The following is a 19,772-nucleotide window of genomic DNA, read 5'->3' on the forward strand; positions in this document are numbered from 1 at the left end:
AAAGACCGACTAGACAACAACGCCCACAACAGCAAGGAACTATTCAACATCGTCAAAGAATTTACCAACCCCTCAGCCAACTCCAACAACATCACCCCCTCTCAAGCCCTCTGCGACTCCCTAGCTTCGTTCTTCCACAACAAAATCGCAGACATCCACAACAGCTTCGACAACCGACCCGGAGACCAACCCACCCAACCTTCTGCAGGACCTTCACCCCCCGTGAACATCCTTAATGACTGGAACCCAATCTCCACTGAGGACACCATTCGCCTGATGAACTCCATCCATTCAGGATCCCCCTCAGACCCTTGCCCTCACCACATCTTCAACAAAGCAGACTCCATCATAGCACCACACCTCCGAGACGTCATCAACTGCTCCCTCAAATCCGGCACCTTCCCAGAAAGCTGGAAACACGCCGAACTCAGCGCCCTTCTGAAAAAACCCACAGCTGACCCCACCGAACTCAAAAACTACCGCCCCATCTCGCTCCTCCCATTCCCGGCCAAAGTCATCGAGAAAGCTGTCAACAACCAGCTCGCCGCCTTCCTCGAAACCAACAAATCCCTCGACTCCTCACAGTAGTAGTGTGGCTCACTGGTTAGAGGCGGCAGACCCGCGAGCAGAGGACGGCCCGGGACCAGGGTTCGATTCCCGGCGCGGCAGGTTTCTGGACCAGGGTCAGTGGACTCGATAATTCTCTCGCCTCGGTGCCCACTCTGATCAGCGTTCACACTCGGCAACTCTGAGCATTAGCTTGCCTCATCTTCACTAACGGCCCCACCAGACCGCCGGGGATGCCTGGTCTCACCCTGGAGATACCCATTAAGGGACCATCTCTCAGGGAAGCCAGGAAGGGTTTCGCAGCGGTCGAAGCGCCTTGGGACCCTACGGGTAAGTAGTGCGCTATATAAATGCCTATACATACATACATACATACAGTCCGGCTTCCGAGCCAAACACAGCACTGAGACCGCCCTCATCGCAGCAACAGACGACATTCGAACTCTACTGGACAATGGAGACACAGTCGCCCTCATCCTCCTCGACCTCTCCGCAGCCTTCGACACAGTCTGCCATAGCACCCTTCTACAGCGCCTCAGAAACATCGGAATCCAAGGAATAGCACTGGAATGGATCACCTCGTTCCTCACCGGAAGAACCCAGAGAGTCCGCCTCCCACCATTCCACTCAGAGGCCACTGAAGTCATCTGCGGCGTACCACAAGGGTCCTCACTCAGTCCCACCCTCTTCAACCTATACATGAGCCCCCTCGCGGCCATCGCACACCAACACAACCTCAACATCATCTCCTACGCTGATGACACTCAACTGATCCTATCACTCACCAAAGACCCTAACACCGCCAAAACCAAGCTACATGAAGGAATGAAAGATGTAGCCGAATGGATGAAGCACAGCCATCTGAAACTTAACTCAGACAAAACAGAAGTCCTTATCTTAGGTACCTCCCCCTCCGCCTGGGATGACTCTTGGTGGCCAGGGGCCCTTGGAAAAGCACCCATCCCGACGGACCACGCTCGGAACCTGGGCGTCATCCTGGACTCCTCACTCTCGATGAACAGACAAGTCAACGCCGTTTCATCATCTTGCTTCAACATTCTTCGCATGCTCAAAAAAACATTTCGCTGGATCCCCACCGAAACCAGAAAAACGGTCACCCACGCACTGGTCACCAGCCGCCTGGACTACAGAAACACCCTATACGCCGGTATCACTGCAAAACTCCAGAAAAAACTCCAACGCATCCAGAACGCATCAGCCAGACTCATACTAGACATCCCACGTAATGACCACATCTCTAATTACCTGAAAAACCTCCACTGGCTCCCCGTCAATAAGAGGATTACTTTCCGCCTCCTAACTCCACGCACACAAAGCACTTTACGAACTTGGACCCGAATGCCTCAACACACGACTCTCCTTCTACACCCCCTCCCGCCAACTACGATCCTCCAACCAAGCGCTTGCTACCGTACCTCGCATCAATAAAACCACCATGGGAGGTAGATCCTTCTCCTACCTCGCAGCTATAACCTGGAACTCACTCCCCACTCACCTTCGTCTCACTCAGAACCACCTAGCATTCAGAAAGCAACTTAAAACTTGGATATTCGACAAGTAACTCCCCACCCTTCTCCAAGCGCCTTGAGACCCTCCGGGTATGTAGCGCGCTATATAAATCTCTGACTTGACTTGAGTCACAAATGGTTGTATGATTGTTCATATTGCACTGCCTAGCGTGGCAGTGAAATTGGAAGTATTGTTTCAAATGCCAATAACAATTTTTAAATATATGAGATAAATACTCGGACACTAGAAAAAAAAAATCAAAAGGATGCAATAGGAACAGAAAAGACAAATTGATATGATAGTCAACAATATTGTTATGTCTTTTAGCAATAAAACCCAATTTTAAAAACCTCCAACCTTACCATTAAATTTTCACTTTCGGGGAAAAAAAGTGCGTGGCAGATTCCCACACCAACACTACAGGCAGTTGAGGGCTAGAGGGAGAAGGAATACAAAGGGAAAAGTGGAGGGGATCCGGGCGGGGTTACAGTCTCGGACGACTAAGAGGCGCACACACACCTGGGCACTTTTGAGAGACCTTAAACACGACGGAGGGAGGGACAGACCCGAGCTGGATCCCTGGAGGAGGTCACTCCTCCTCAGAGAGCCACTGGGAGCCCCGCGACAGAGGAGGGGGTTCAGGGGTGCACCCCCGGGGGTGATGGAGGTTGACCCATCCCGGGCCCCTCTGAAAGGGTGGCACGTACCTGCGTCGGCCGCGCGCCTGCAGGAACGTGGCGGAGCGCTGCGTCGGCCTCGAGCGCCTCTGGGATCAGCTGGCGGCGTGGGCCTCGCGCGCCCCTCGTCTCTGGGGTCAGCACCCTGGGCTCGTGGCCTCTCGTCTCTGGGGTCAGCGGTGGGCAGCCGACCTTCGGCGGTTCCTCGTGCTCTGCTTTTTCCGGGTTCTTCTCTTCCCCCTTCCAGTGACGTGGGCGTTTTTTCCCCTTTCATAGGTCCCTGGGTCATGACGTGAAATCCAGGCCACGCACCTGTGAGGGTGAGGTCGCGGGTCACGCGCTCCGTGTCAGGGTCAGCTCGCGGGTCACGCGCTCCGTATCAGGGTCAGCCCGCGCGCTCTCCTCACCGTCGGGGGCCGCCGCTTCCCCCCCCCCCCCCCTGTGCTGCTCCGTCACGTTCCCACTCGGCCTCGGAAGGATGAAAGGCTGCCCCCCCCCCGCCTTGTATACAATGCTTCAGATACTTGCTCCCCCGCCTCCTCCAGGTGTGGGGGGTCCACGTGGACTCTGACCGCCTCACTCCATTCTTCTTACCTTGTAAACCCTCCCCCGGGGCAGCCTGGCCTGGAGCGACCCCCTCCCTGGGAGACACAGACACCGCCCGCCCGCCGAGGGTCACCGGAGGCCGAGGCGCCGAGATTCAAACCTTGACCCAGAGTGGACCGGTCCGAGCCTCGGCTCCCCTCCTCCCCGAGGCTCCGAGCAGAACCCCCCCCCCCCCCCCCCCGACCGAGGAGCGGAGCGGGGGGGGGGGGGTGTAGAGGGCACTGTCCTGTCTGCCGAGGATCACCGCCTGTCCGTGCCGCTCTCCAGTCACCGCCCCCCCCCCCTTGGTCTCTGCCATGGACTCCCCGCAGCCCTGCACTGAGCCTCAGCACCGAGAGCCAGCCCCCCTAACGAGCCATGCCCCTACGCCCTCACCAGCCATGCCCTGACCCCCCCCCCCTTCTACACGGGTGCCCCCGTCGCTATGCCTGCATTGTCCTCCTCAGCCCCCCTCTGTTGGTGCCAAAGCCCCGACCCCCCCCCCCACCCCTCCCCCCCCTGACACGCACCACGCACCCCCAGATCGGATCCCCTGCACTGACTGGCGCGGGCTCTGCTGTGCCCGCCCAGGGAAGCTTCCAGTCCACTCGTGTCTTTGTGCGGCTGTCAATGCTTCGAGTCTCTACAAGTGACCATTACACTCAGCTCCGTGCGCCGTGCTGTCTGCGACTTACTTCTTATGTTTGCTACAGTCTCTATGGGTTGAAGTTCCTTGCCTTCACGTTTTGTCTTTTGTTTTACCTGCCTTCCTGTTAACGCATTACCTTTCCCCTCTATCACAACATAAGCAATCTCACAAACCTAAATAAACTAGGCTGCTGTCTACGTGTCCTTAATAGTGACGGCCCAGTCACAAACCCCCTGCCGGCTGCAGCAGCATCTCACTCCCCCTTCTGTTTGACGGTACTCGCCCCTCCCACGGCTCCCCGCTCACCTCAAACTCTGGAGCAGCAGCACCTCTTCTCTTATGAAAATTCCCCGTAGAAAGAGGCCCCTGTGCCAGATACCATATCCCCCCACCTCCCTACCGAATTCCTGAGATTAAATTTATGACTGAGCTGACCCAGCCCTTCCCTGCATCCATTCCCTTGTCCCCACCCAGTCCTGTCTGGGGTCTGACCCCAGCCTTTCCCTGTCTCCCTTATCCCTTCCCCGTCCTGTCCGGGGTCTGACCCAGTTATCTGCTGGTGCAGCCCTTCCCTGCCTCCATTCCCTTGTCCCCACCCTGTCCTTTCAGGGGTCTGACCCCAGCCGTTTCCTGCCTCCCTTGTCCCCTCCCCGTCCTGTCCGGGGTCTGACCCAGCGCTGTTATCTGCTGGTCCAGCCCTTCCATGCCCCCCTTCTCTTGTCCCCTCCCTGTCCTGTCCTGGATCACTGCTCACCAGGTGTCCAGTCTTCCCCGGTTCACCGCCTCGGCTCTGCCGCCTCTCCCGCCGTCCACTGTGGCCGCCTCTGGCAGCGGCACCCCCTCAGCACAAGGAGGCCGGGGCCGGACTGGCCATAGCGGGCACCGGGCAATCCCCCGGTGCGCCGCACAGGTGTGGGCCGGTTTTGGGGACGTTTTTGTTACAGGGCCGTTGTGAGAAGTTAGCCTGGCATATGATGTCCACTAGTTCTAGTGGGCACCTTGCACCAGTCTAATCGACCCTTATTGATGGTGGTTGTAAAGTCAACCTTATAGAAAGCTATCCTAGTGGTAGCATGGACCAGCAGTCAAAGGCTAAGACTTCAGAGAGCATGTAAAGCAGGTTTGATTTACCAATTATAATCCCTTGATAGCAAATGAAAGGACACCACACAAGGTATATATCAAATATATATGTAGTTATTCTAAACACAACCCCTCTGCACACTTTATGAGATCAGAGGTAAAAGCACAATACAAGTTACTTAATTAGCATACGATAAGTTGCACAAATACAGTTTTGCCCTAGGGGCCTCACAAACCATATACTAAAATAGTGGTATAAGAACCACGTCTGGAATAGAAAGCGGGCCTGGGGAATCGCTGGGGCTACTCTAAACATAAATTCTTACAAACACTTAAATATAGACTTATCAACAACAAAATCAAAATATGGAAGCAAAACAAAGATATATATATATATAATAACAGTGAAAACACTATAGTAAAATAATTCTGCACGATTTATTAGTATACAAAGAAACTTAATTAAAATTGGGAAACAAACATTGTTAAAAAAGGACAAATTACATAACATTGATCAAAAGATTCCTATTATTAAAAAGGAGATACAAAACAGGAACTAAATTCAGCAAAAAGTTAGAATTTTCCTTAATTTTTATCAGTTGTATTTCTCCTTTTGCATCAACGCGTTTCGGCGGTCTTTAGCATTTAACCACCTTCATCAGGAATACAATAAATATCTCCCAATAGTTCTCTAAAATATGTTGATTAAACAGCATCAGGGGTATATACCTCCTTCTCTGTACAGTTAAATTCTGATTAGTTCTCGTCCAGCGAGATATCAAATATCCTTTAAAAACATATCTTCCTTGGCAGATGTGAGATGTCATCAAGAGGGAAGATAGCACCGGATGATACAGTATGAGCCTCTACAGATCCTCTGTTAAATAGTGATGTTCAAAGGACCCAGATAACATTAATCTTCTAAAATAGCGCAGTACCATGAAACTAACATCATCACATGTGTACAACAATGTCACTATACTTGTAACCTCATCAATGCACGCGGTAGAAAAGTAGCCATTCAATGATAAAAACTGCCTCTTCACGGGGTTGTATCCACACGTATATACCCAGATCAAATGTGAAAAACCGGCGGTTAGTGGGGGAACTATTTTCAACTGCACGTGTAATTATCAGCGTGCCCTCCCTGCAACTCCCCAAATGGAGCGTGAAAATACGGCAAACTTTTTTTACTGAAGCAGCACGCGGGACGCTGGCTTTCTATATAAGAAGGGAGTGCACGCTGATATTGACACGTGCAGCTGAATATATTTCTCCCGTAAAGCCGCCGCTTTTCACGCTCCATTTGGGGAGTTGCATTTTCTCACTGAGGAGAAAAGTTGGATAATATGGCTTGTAATGTATCAAATTGGACACTTGAGTGGAATCTTGCATGAAAGGGGCCACAAGAACTGTGCAATGTTGGACTAACATTATAATGTAAGGCCAAAAAGTTTACATGAAAATGGCAACTTATATTTTGTTTATTTTGAACTTCTACAGCCTTGAAAAAGTCGTTGGGTTATACTCCCGGTCACGACGAAACACTTGTCGGCTGTGTGGAGAACTTCCAGCATTCTCAAGAATAAATATAATATCTGTATTACCAAGAACTACGTATTGTGATTGTGTCAAACGGGTGGCAACACCTATACATACCTATATTTTGATACACGTGTGCTAAGGAGTGTGTTCATGACTTTATACTATATCCCATCTCAGTCTGACAACAATTTGCTAGTCAATGGAATCAAAATGAAACCCTGAAGAATCTAAACTAAAATCCACACCACTAACATCCCCACCCGATATTTCCATCCTAGAAGCACCAGTCACCCCAAATAATATGTAATAATCAACTGTGAAACTCAATGGCAAAAAGTGAAAATAGAAACAATCAAGCAAAAGGATTGATGCACTTTGAATGAAGAGCCCGTTTTCTTATAGAGCCCCTTTTCTTTCTCTTTCAGGGGCTTTGTATTGTGCCGAAAAGCTGAACATGAAGTCAGTCCTTTCATAATGGTCTCTGTTGCCACATGCGTGTTATTTCCCGTGAACCCCTGGGTATGGTGAAGACGGTCTGCAGCAGGAGCAACTTCTACCCCAATGACTTAAGGTGTGCTAGATTCTTTGATGCCGCCTCGGTTTATGTCGTGTTCTTTGCGGGATGAAGATATTTAATCACACGCCCTTTCAATCCCCCGGATGTGTCAGCTGAACACATTCCAAAGGAAATATCTTGACCCAGCCCAGTGGAGCAGAGGTCTTATCCTCCACGCCTATTTGTAACACTAAGAGCAACTGTGAGAAAGTGCCTCGTTTGACATGGTTATCCCCTGTTTTTTGCAGCCTGGTTTTGATGTGGTTTCAATTGTAGTGCACAGTGTGCTAGTGCTTTTTCCCAAAACATATCCACAATTGGTATGTCTGTCCCCTGTAAGTCCCTAGTAAATGGTACCCTGGGTACCCAGGGCCTGGGAGCCGAAGAGGGTCCCCTCGTACCCTCAATGGGACCATGCCACTGCCCTTGCAGCTTGCATGCCCCTGTGAAAGCGAAAACAACAAGGTTGGCATGGCATTCTACCTGGGGTCCATGCCAGACAACACTGCCTGAAGGTATAGGTCAGTCAACGCTCTAGCCGATCTCACAGCCCTAATGCAGGGTGACCTATACCACTGGTGAGGACATATCTGCATGAGCAGAGATGCCCCTACAATATTAGGATCCATTCTTTAATATTGTAAGCGCCAGTGAAGCCAGAGTACATGGGCTGGAAACTCGACAGCTCGAGTTCCACAGCACCATGATTGCTTCCCTGAACACAGGGGTGTTTGGTATCAAACTACTCCTTTCGATATATCCACACCAATGCCACTGTGAGATTTATTATACCATGTACTCAGAGGGCACCTCAGAGGTGCCCGCTGAAAACCTACCAATCCTGGTGTGGTTTCTGACCCGCTGTAGGCATTCAGCCACCACCAGACATGTTTCTGGACCCCTGGGTGGAGAGCCCCTTCTCTCTTGGACCAGAAACAAATGCACATCCTGGGCCAAGGTGTCACACCTCCTCCCCCAGGATGGGCCAGTGCTCAAAGGGGAAGCTTCAAAGACCTGCCGCCTTTGTAATATACAATCCTGTGCCTCTGCTGCTAACAGAAGATGGCAGCCTCCGGTTTACACCCCCACTTCATGTGGGAAAACGTAGGAGAATAAGAGATGTGCCCACCTCTGCCAATCCACCCCTCAGGTGGGGGAGGCGAGGTGAAGCACATCTTTCAGTTCTCACCATCTTGAAGATGGGTAGACCTACCAATCAGGGCTAGGTCTAGGCACGTTGCCACAGGCGGGTGGCATAATTGAGGGTGTAGTCACCCCAGGCAAGGTGCCAATTGGCCCTACATGCTACTTCCTCAAAATGCCCCTAAATTTAGTATTTAGGTGACTCCCCAGTCCTGAAAATTGTATCTGCTATGACTTTAGAAGAAAGAAGAATTCCCTGCAGAGAAGACTGAATATGACGACTGTCTTGGCCCCATCCCTACCAGCCTGTCTCCAGCTTCTGCGAACCTGCAACCTGTCTTGCAGCTGGTGACCTCAGAAAACCCTAGGAGGACTGCTGCCTTTGAAAAAGACTCCAATCTCCTGTGGAGAGTGGACCTGTCCAGAAGAAAACAACCCCAAGGGCTCCGGATCCAGCTGGAACCGCGATCCCTGCACCCGACGCCCACGGCCCGAGTCTGAGTGACCCACCTGCCCAGTAAAGTCTCCCCAGTGATTTAGACCTCGAATCCAGTGTTCGCTGACCGCTCCCTCCTGAACTCCATGACGATGCCTCTAGACTGAATCCTGAGGCTCTGTCTGACCGTGACTGGCTCAGGTAAGAAGACTTGGAAGTTGAAAGGCACCCCTGCACCCGGAGCCCCTGGGCCTTGGTGAGCTGAACCAATTGTGCCCCTACGACACTCTGCCTCTCTACTTACCTCTCTGTAGTTGGTCTCCCTCTTGCAACCTCCAGTGAGATGCCTGCAGCCTGTTTGTCAAAAGCTCCAAACTCCATTCAAAAGCATTGGGCACCCAACGCTGATGTAGCATCCAGCTGCCCCTCTGCCCCTGGTGGTGTATGCTTGGGGCTGCTTGGGGCCCCCCTGTGCTTTTGCTAACCCCCAAAGCTTAGCCTCTGCAACTGATCCACTTACCTGCAAGCAGTGTGGCTCCAGGCACCCCCAGTCACTATTGAAAAGCATTGGGCCGAACTCTGACTCTGACCTCTGCACTCAGCCGACCCCTTGCTGCTAGTGGTGCAGTTTTGGTACTCACCTAACCCGTGCTCCTTGCTGACCTTTGGGCCCGAATACTGGATTTGTAAGTGTGGAACTTACCTGTTAAACTGCATTATTGTTTTCACTGTAGGGAACATTGAACTGCTTCAAACATATTCTAAACGCCAACTTTTGAAAGTGAAAAATATTTTGATTTAAAAAGTGATGTGGATCTCCTTATCGAGCCGTGTGTCCATTATTGGTCAATGTTGTGCAGTAAATGTCTTCCACTCCTCTGTGTGAGGCCTGAGGCTGCTCACCCACACTCCCACTAACAGAGCACTTTGGGATTTACATTGAGGCCTGTACACTTTTGGGGGACCCCTGATCTCTGTGCATGGAATGACCACCTAGTAGGCATACCATATACAAAGCCAGATTCATACAGCGTCAATGTACATTTTGAAGGGCTTCTCTTAGTGAACCCACCTCGGCACAGAATTTGACTCACTTTAGTCAAATCCAAGAATCAGCAGAAACAGACAGCGCCTTTAACCACTTTCTCCAGGAAACATAAATGTTACTTCTCTCTCAGAAAAGACTGTATGCGTTTTCGTGGGCAATTTAGTTGGAGAAACCGCAAAGCGGGAAAGTTAAGAGACTGAAGTACTCGTAGGAACGCAAGTGAGGAACCACTTTGTGACCATTGTCAAGTTTAACAACTCTGACATGAAATGTAATGAATCTGAAACAAACATTTCATATCCTTTTGCAGAGATCAGCACTCTTCTGGTCTGAATGCTGGTAGCATAGCTTGGCAGGAACGTGTCAGGGTAGCGCCTGCACTTCTTCCAGATGTTTTCATCTTTCAGCCAAGACCATGCTCCTCCCCCTTACTCAGAGGCGCATATAGAGCCAAATTTAGAGGGGGGTGGGGGGGCTACAAAAATGTTCGGGTGGGGCTAATTCTTCCAGCAATAGGCAGAGTGGAGTTGCAGGAGCTCTAAAAAGGGGTGAAAAGCAACAAAGCCTCGCTAAAGTAAATGCCCTTTTAAAGACCTGTGAAGTACTCATGTGCGGCGGCAATAAGACGGACGCTAGACCAGCCAGGCTACAGCAGTTTAAAAACTGTCTGTGTGTGTGCACGGGAAGCTGTCTCAGCCTGGGCTGAATGACCTCACATGAATTGATGTCACATAACATTTGACTATGATAATGTCAGAGGAAGAGATATTAGTGAAATTATAGGAATGATGAGTACACAGGTAAAATCCAAATCATTAATACAGACATCTAAATTGACATTACACGGAATGTATAATCTGTGCAGCCGTCACGGTGAAATATTGAAAAAGTAGTGATATCAAAATGTAGGACAGTGGGTTTGCTGAAGTGAATAGTGTCTCCCTCTTTAGTTCAAAACGGCTACTCCACACACAGTGGAAGTACGAGCAAAGTAACATATGGAGTACTAGGCCCGTCTCCCAGTGATAAGATTCAGCAAGGTGCGAGTGAGACTTCAGCACAACCTCTAAATGTGTGAGTGTCACTCATGATGAGTGAGACTTGAATGCTCTGATGTGTGCCTGTCGGATCTGATGTCACTGCGGAGGCAACAAATGCAACTTGCCTGACAGTGCTACGAAGCCCTCCTGCCCCCGCACATTGATGGTGCGTGGTCGAGGAGTGACTTATGCTAGGAGAGAGGGTTACCACCTGGCTGGTATATTATAGGCGTGGCATGGCCAGTATTTTAATGTTCCGGCCAGTAAAATAAATAGGAAAATAACCTAACGCTGGTATTGTTTTCTTCAATAAGTGCAAAGTTAAAATATAAAATATAAGTAAAAATCACTTGTTCAATGTGTTCTATAACTCCCTCAATGAATCATGACTCATAGTTAAAGTAAACAAAGACAGCAGAGCCATGTTAATAAATAATATAAACAATTTTAAACAAAGTCTTATTGAAGAATAATATCCGAGCCTTTGCAAACTCTTAAAACATGACCAAGAGGTGGTAACTCTAATAAGAGCCTGTATGAAGGAGTCTGGCATTAGTTAGTGCTTGAATACCCTCTCATCCTCAGACCCGGCACCGTTCACTCATTGCCATGGGACCATCCCTGAGGGAAAAATCTGTGAGAGTCAAACCTGATTGTTCTGTATTGTGAAGTTATTGTGACTACAATCTTCTTAATCTTTCTTTATTTTATAAGTGAAACTTTGAAGGGAGTGAGGTGGTAAACAATGCAGACAAATGCAAAACTTAATTTGGGGCAAACCGTTGAAATGCTGTTTGAGTGTACACAGCCCTAACAAATATAAAGATTTACCCTCAGAAACAGGGAAATTAGAAAAACGCTGTCTACATTTATTCTAGCAGTGAGTTGCATACACATTTTCATGTATTTAATGAAATTCAGGCTGTCATTTCAAATTCAGTCCTGGAGACTGGAGGCGGCGGTTCCATCTTTGGCCACCAGAGGGCGCTCCTCGCCTGCTGATGAAACACTGAGCTGCATATTGGCTGAAAGGGAGAAGGGTTTCCTCTTCCGGATCAGCAGCGGCAGAGACAGCACCAGCAGCAGTGGCGACATCATTTGCTGTCTCTCCTCGTGTGCTGCAGAGGAGGAAGGAGCCCTGTCTGGTGAGCAGCTACCTCCATCTTCAGATCCCCTCAAACCCCAGATCTGCCCCCTCTCAAACCCCAGCTCTGCCCCCCTAAGCCGCAGGGGAAGGAGAGAGCCATGGACACGTCTGCACAGGTCTCTGCTCAGGTAGGAGATTGTCAGCACCTTTTGCTGTGTTTGTAGAAATAGACTGAATAATCCTGGAGGGAATCTCTGCAGGAGCCGGGCTGAGCTGGGCTCTTCCATCCGGGGGCCCCTGGGGCTGAGCTGGGCTCTTCTATCTGGGGGCCCCAGGGGCTGAGCTGGGCTCTTCTATCCGGGGGCCCCTGGGCTGAGCTGGGCTCTTCTATCCGGGGGCCCCTGGGGCTGAGTTGGGCTCTTCCATCCGGGGGCCCCTGGGGGGGCTGAGCAGGGCTCTTCTATCCGGGCCCCTGGGGGCTGAGCTGGGCTCTTCTATCCGGGGCCCCTGGGGCTGAGCTGGGCTCTTCTATCCGGGGGCCCCTGAGGGCTGAGCTGGGCTCTTCTATCCGGGGCCTTGGGGCTGAGCTGGGCTACTCTATCCGGGGCCCCTGGAGCTGAGCTGGGCTCTTCTATCGGGGGCCCTGGGGCTGAGCTGAGCTGAGCTGGGCTCTTCTGTCCGGGGGCCCCTTGGGCTAAGCTGGGCTCTTCTATCAGGGGGCCCTGGGGCTGAGCTGGGCTGTTCCATCTGGGGGCCCCTGGGGCTGAGCTGGGCTCTTCTATCTGGGGCCCCAATGACTGAGCTGGGCTCTTCTATCCGGGGCCCCTGGGGCTGAGCTGGGCTCTTCCATCCCGGGCCCCTGGGGCTGAGCTGGGCTCCTCTATCCGGGGCCCCTGGGGGCAAAGCTGGGCTCTTCTATTGGGGGGCCCTGGGGCTGAGCTAGGCTCTTCTATCTGGGGGGCCTTGGGGCTGAGCTGGGCTACTCTATCCGGGGGCCCCTTGGGCTCAGCTGGGCTCATCTATCTTGGGACCTCTGGGAGAGAGGGGGGGGCTTTTTCTTCTGGCCCTGGTGGTCTTTGTGGGCATCATTTGTGTTTAAGACTGTAAAGAATCTACACACTGCGCTGCATCTTACTGCATAATGAAGAATCTGTTCACGCTACCCTGCATCGTGCTGCATAATGAGTAATCTGTGAACCCTGCCAAGCATCGTACCTCATGATGAGGAATCTGCACACATTGGTCATTTTTTTACTACACTTTGTGTCTTAGATTGACAGAAGAGGATGCCTGTGAAAACGGCACTGCTTTTTGCTACCTTGTGAAAAATGTGTGCTCTGCTATATTACTAATCTCTGTGAACCGATAAAATCTGTATATTACATTGCTTTTCCCTGCTCTATGGGGGCCGTTGACAGGAAAGCTGATGTGCACACACTGCACTGCTTTTTATTACACTGTGAGGGGGATTTAAAATAAAAGAGGAAATCTGTGCAGACTCCTCTGCCTTTGACTATTCTGTGAAGGATGCTTAGAGCCCATCTGTGGTCTGCAAACGGAATCAGTTTTACAGCAGCTCGAGGGGCGTTTAAAAAAGAGAAAACCTGGGCACGCTGCACCGCTCTTTACTCTTCACTCTCCACTGGGAAAAAACTGTCCATTCTGCACTTCCTTTTACTACACGTAGGGGCATATTTATTCAAAGATTCATGCAGCACATTCCTGTTTTTCCCTGCGCTGGCGCACAATGTTCTACCTAGCGCCAAAGCAGGCGCCCCTGCACCATGGTGCCAGCGTGTGTGCCTTGTAAACAGGACTGTTTTTGTGCAGAAAGGGGCACCTTCCTGCACCAAAGCAATCCCCTGAGGCATTTTCCTCTTTCATGAGTGCTGCAGAATCCAGCACACACCGAAAGCAAGGAACAAGGAGAAATACAGATATTTATCCTTGTTACACCGTTCATGGGGATGCGACCCATTATGACGCACTCCCAGGTCTACCAATGTTGGTGAATGTGGGAATGCGGCAAAATCTATGGGGCGATGCGTGGGAACGCCCACGCTCCGCCCATGGAACCCGTCACTGGGGCGGAGTAAAGCAAAGCAGCGATTTGTGCTGCGTGCAGTACTCTAGATTTATCAGGCCACATATGGCAATGCAGGGCGAGGTTGCGTGTCTTGATAAATCTAACTTAAGAGCTGCGTCGCTCTTGCGCTTCATTGTGCGGCTCAAGGCCGACGCAGCTCTTTGATAAGCCCCTAAGTGTGGTATTTTCAGAATCGATGACCTGTGCACGTTGCTTAGTTCTTTACTACATCACAAGGCGCGTTTACAGAAGAGGAAGTCTGGGCACTGCACTAGAAGCAGTGTTAGGACAACAGGAGGAGAATGAGGGGTGGGTACAAAAGAGTAGATCTGTAAACTCTGCACTGCAGTTTACTGACACTTTGAGGTGCCTTTACAGAGAGAATCTGTCAGTACTGCACTGCTTTTACCCATACTATGAGGGGCAGTGACAGGAGGAAAGCTGTGTGCAGTGCACCGCTGTGTATTACACTACCAGGAACATCTACAGAGGAAAACACAATGAGGGGTGTTTACAAAAGAGGAAATCTGTGTACAAAGCACTGCTTTTCACTATAATATAAAGTACCTATCGATCTGTAAAGTACATGGATGTTTACGCAAACTTCGAGAAGTGTTTAAAGTACAGAATATATGTGTGCTGCTTTTTACTCACACTACGAGGGGCATTTAATGTGGGAACATTTATAAACTGCACCACTTATTACTGACACCCATGAGTTTTAATTATACAAGGGAATCTGTGGAGAACCGGGTTTTTATGGACCCAGTAGTGCCAGGGGAAAACACCTGGGGCCTCATTTATGAAAAGTGACGCATCGCTGCGTGAAAACAGCGATGCGTCACTTTTCACTGCGCACTCCTTGCGACACCAATGATGCGTCATATTTAATGTATGACGCATCATGTCGCAAGGACCTACAGATACGTCAGTATTTCTGACGCATCTGTAAGCGCAAAAGTGACGCATTGCTGGAGTGTGTCACAAAAGTGACGCATCTCCAGCAATGCGTCCTTTCACATGGGGAAAGCCCCATGTGAAAGGGCTTGCGTCAGTCTTACGCCTGCTGTGAGGCAGGCGCAAGATTTTGACGCAACCGCATCCTAAAAGTGACGCAGTGAAATCTCATAGATTTCACTGCGTCATTATTACGAGGCTTTTTGCGTGGGAACGCCCCCTCTGCATACATTATACCTGACGCAGGTATAATGTGGCGCAGGGATTTAAAAAGTGACGCATCTACCTAGATGCGTCACTTTTTAAATATGGCGCAACAAGGCGCATGTTTTACGCTGCAGATGCGTCACAAAAAGTGATGCATCCGCAGCGCAAAACTGACGCAAGGCCTCATAAATGAGGCCCCTGAAATCTCCTAGATTCATCTGTCTCAGAGTTACAGAAACGCGGCAACTTCTTGGTGACGTCACGTCAAAATTCAAATTTATTGGCTGCAACCAGTAACAGAGGTCCACAAAGTACAGTGGCTGTATATTCGTAGGAGACTGCTCAAATTTACAAAGTCAGTGAACCCTTTTTATACGAAATATTATGCTTCAGGCAAAAATTTCTTCTTTACTGTAAACCAATCCCATGTGTACAATAAAGATTACATGACAAGCCCACATTCCATTGTCCAGCCTACCATCACGTATTGCATGACAAACCCACGTTTCATCGTCCAGCCCACCATCAATGACTTGGCAGAACCCCAACACTCTTCATCAGATAGATGGTCGGACCCCTAATAAAAACTGGCACCTCCTCATCGTAAAGCAGGTCATAAAGAACGGAGCAGAGACAGGTGTGTGTAAGATTAGACATAGTTTTGTGCAGTAAAGGGTTTATGGCAGGCTGTGCCTTGATCTTAATCTCGGTCGGCCACTGGGAAAGGAACTGGCCGGACAGGTTTGGCTTCGGGCAGTGGAGTCAGCTTGCCTAGGTCACACAGGAGTCAGTTAAAGGTGTACGTGTCCCAAAGACTCGTTTGGCCTTAGTCATCGGCTTATGTGAGGGCAACCACAAAATGGCTGCCGTACACAAAATGGAACCCGAGAGTTCAGAACGGAATCTCTGGTTTCTGGTTGATCAAGTCACTCGAACATGACGAAAACACTTGTGTATAGTATACTCATCATTCTCGGTCTATTGATACCAAAATCGTCATGATTCGACGATGTTTATGACACGGGTCCAGAATTCACGGAACCACATCTGTGCACATTGCACTGTATTTTACTGTCACTGTAAGGATTGCAGAGGTCAACATGGCTACTCTGCACTACTTTTTACTTTACTTCACTTTGAGGAGGCATTTGCAGAAGTAATATTTCCACCTGGCGCTGCTTTTTACTGACAGTGGAAGGGAAATAAGGACATGAATAATCTCGGTTAGATCTAGATTCATTCTGATATCCAGTCTTTCTGTTACTCAGACTTTTACCAACTGATAGTTTCTGGAGATTCACTTTGCATATTCCCTTCTATAAACTAGGCTGATTCACTATAATTCCACCAAAGGTTTCCAAACTCACCAGTGCTGCATGCTTCAATCTGTGTGACCCAGAACCTTGTTTATCTTGTGAATGTCTAAGAGGGGAGGTAATTGGATTAGTTTCTACATGAGGGTCAGTCTCTGTTTACGTGGCCTGCTTCAGAAAGCAGCCCCTGATAGCTTCCCCGAGGAACCCCTTGTTGTTCACTGGATGTCTGGCATAAAGGTGGAATACACATCTGGCCTCCTGGAGCCTGTTCCATCCCACTTGTCTAAACTTCAGAGCAGGAAGTCTGGCAGAGGTGAAACAAAAAGATGCTCTTTTCTTGACTGATTGGAGACTGCTTGAAAGGCAAATTCAAGAAAGGTCCTCTGGTTTGGCTTATTGTAGAATCCAGCCTGTTGTACCTCGTGTGACGATGGAAGAGGGTGTGACGGACAGCATTTCACAGAAGAGCTCAGATCGGCAAGTCCAGTGCTTGGTGTCTGAAGAACCCATTTGAGCCCTGAGCGGAGGCCTCCTTTTTCACCCAGTGAACTAGAGCCATGTCTCACCTAATGCTTGTCACAATAGAGTCCATAAGACCTAGAGTACGTAGACCTACAATCTAGTGGATCATAAACCTTGTTGGCTTAAACTATGCAAAGATACCATGACTTGGTGTGAATCTGTACCTATAGTATACAGAACAAGCCTCTGCACCTGAAATTACATTGATTGCGTCAGATCCTCCTCATGCCTGGCCTGTGTTATTGCATTGTTTGCATCAGATTCTCCTCATGCCTTGTCTGTGTTATTGCATTGTTTGTGTCACATTCTGTGACTGCCTGGCCTGTGGTATTGCATTGTTTGCATCAGATTCTCCTCGTTCCTGGCCTGTGTTATTGCATTGTTTGCGACACATTCTATTACTGCCTGCCTGTGTTATTGCATTGTTTGAGTCAGATTCTCCTAGAGCCTGGCCTGCGTTATTGCATTGTTTGAGTCAGATTCTCCTAGTGCCTGGCCTGTGTTATTGCATTCTTTGCATCAGATACTCCTAGTGTCTGGCCTGTGTTATTGCGTTGTTTGCATCAAATTCTCCTCGTGCATTGTCTGTGTTATTGCATTGTTTGCATCAGATTCTCCTCGTGCCTTGTCTGTGTTATTGCATTGTTTGCACAACAAAGGGACTTAATGATGCCATAATGACCTATCAACTACAAAAACAATAAACTAAAGGAAAGTAAAATCTGACAATCCTAAGCTACCCTCAACAAATGAGATACCCATCACACGCCACTCGGTACTGCCCTTCATCATTTGGGACTCCTCAGGGACCTGCTTACATAAGGACTCTAGGTGATATATAAGGATAAGTTGGAAAATCCTTCATAAACCAAGTAGCCCGTAGTGCGGTCCTTATATAGTGATTTAGTAAAGTTCTTCTAGTGGGTGATGGGATTGCAGTGCTAGTGTGTAGTGAAAAAAGTGTAATAAAATTGGATGATGGAGCAACTAATACTTTATTCTTGTTAATGCCCGATCCTCCATTATTAAAACAAAATAGCATAGGGCAGTTTGAAACAAATAACGACATGTTTCAGCAAAAATGGAACAGATAGTTCCTGCCTTCCTCGGGACCTTGTCTGTAATGCTACTACAATGTGTAATAGTGAAAAATAAAGTACACAATGTGAAATAAGTAAATATAGAGGAACGTGATCACCTGTGATCCTAGGTGTCTGTATTCAACCTGCACATGGTTTATTTGTACCACTAGAGGGAAAAGAACATAGTATGATAAGTCAAAATATGCACCATATAGTCGCTCGTAAAAAGACAACAGTATCTAGGTCGCCATGTGGTCGAACCCCACTTGCACGAACTATGTGCGAAAATATTGAATACAGTAACATCTTAGAGTGATTACTACATAAAGATGTACTGCAGAACCTGCTTACCTTTGGTGCAGGAAAATGTGCCTCACCCCACCTGGCAGTGACTCAGGAGGAAGAAGAACCGCTCAGAAAAAATAGGATAAGAGAAACAAATACCCGGAGGTGAATGTCCCAAATCCTGAAATAAAAAGACCCTTAATGTTCTCTAAAATGCAGTACCATGTGGACACATTAGCCAAATTCAAATGGGTAGTGGTTTATGCTGCTGGCAACCAAAGCATAAAGCTAGCGAATGAGGAGGAGGAGCTCTGGAAAAACTCCGGAACCTCCGCGCTTAAGGCGGACAGAAGCTAGGGCTCAGCTCATGAAAGACCCAGCCAGCCGCGTACCCCGGAGAAGGCTGACGTTAAACAAAGTGTCTATCAGGAAGAGAAATGATAGTTTGAGCCCAAAGTACAGAACAGATCTTCGAAGAAATCCATCAGGCGGTCACTTACCTCTCCGTCGGTACTTCGCGCCAGCATCCAAGCCGACTGGGGAGATACCGAACGGGAGGAAGGTCACCATATTTATTATGGTCATACGGTATTGGTTGGACCAGAGTCACATGACCATGAGAACCGGGTGTGAGTAATAGCAATTTGTTTTAACACGAAGAATCGCTGTGCCCCGGTAAATGGTACTGATGATAAATTAGAACTAAGAAACAAAGAAAACAGCAATATGGGTGAAAAAGGCCCCATTTCACTCGGTAGTTATGAAAATCTCATGAGACAGATGTAAGCCGCACAGGCGCTTGGGAATTGTAGTAAAGTACTAACGTGTTGCAAAACGTGGTCTTCAGAATCACAGTGACTCTTTAACCCTGTTCAAGTGATTTCAAACATCGCTCAATGTAAGGCGGATTATGATATCAAACCTGCCGGGTTGTAAACTGTGCAGCACTCCAAGTTGGCACGAGGGCTAGCAATAAGCTAACTAAAACCACACAGAATATAGAGAAAAAGAGCTCAAACCAACTCACCAAATCAGTTGATCAGTGTATAAAGCCAGTAAGGATTAAAGAGGCTTGCGAGTATATAGTATTAGCCTTATTCTGCAGTTATGGATGCCCAATAGGATGGCCATATCTAAGATTGTGTGTGATAAGGCTGCAAACCAAAGGTCAATAAGCGGAAAAAGACCTTGTATTTAGCTGCCATACACTATCTATGTCAATGGTAAAAAACAGCATGTACCATGCGGAATTAAATGGGTACTTAGAGTCAGGTGTAGAGTTAACAAGAAAAAAGGGTGGCAAACCCTGGGCAAAACGTAGGACCTAATATATGTGACCGGAATGTCCGTAGAACTCTCTAGCAATGCAAC

The 19,772-nt window shown here is 48.9% G+C and overlaps 2 protein-coding genes across 2 annotated transcripts in view; one reads left to right on the plus strand and one right to left on the minus strand.

The window, feature by feature from the left end:
* LOC147737563 (uncharacterized) overlaps positions 1 to 2,998 on the minus strand; it is a 90,987-nt gene extending 87,989 nt beyond the window's left edge. Inside the window, exon 1 of the mRNA XM_086936453.1 lies at positions 2,805 to 2,998. The gene's annotated coding sequence lies outside the window, so the exon portion shown is untranslated. The remainder of the gene's footprint in view (positions 1 to 2,804) is intronic.
* An 8,964-nt stretch (positions 2,999 to 11,962) lies between these two features.
* Positions 11,963 to 19,772, plus strand: part of LOC147737564 (uncharacterized) — a 35,138-nt gene continuing 27,328 nt past the window's right edge. Inside the window, exon 1 of the mRNA XM_086936370.1 lies at positions 11,963 to 12,134. The gene's annotated coding sequence lies outside the window, so the exon portion shown is untranslated. The remainder of the gene's footprint in view (positions 12,135 to 19,772) is intronic.

The sequence above is a fragment of the Lissotriton vulgaris genome, chromosome 1_1, assembly GCF_964263255.1.
Source record: "Lissotriton vulgaris chromosome 1_1, aLisVul1.2, whole genome shotgun sequence".
Taxonomy (NCBI): domain Eukaryota; kingdom Metazoa; phylum Chordata; class Amphibia; order Caudata; family Salamandridae; genus Lissotriton; species Lissotriton vulgaris.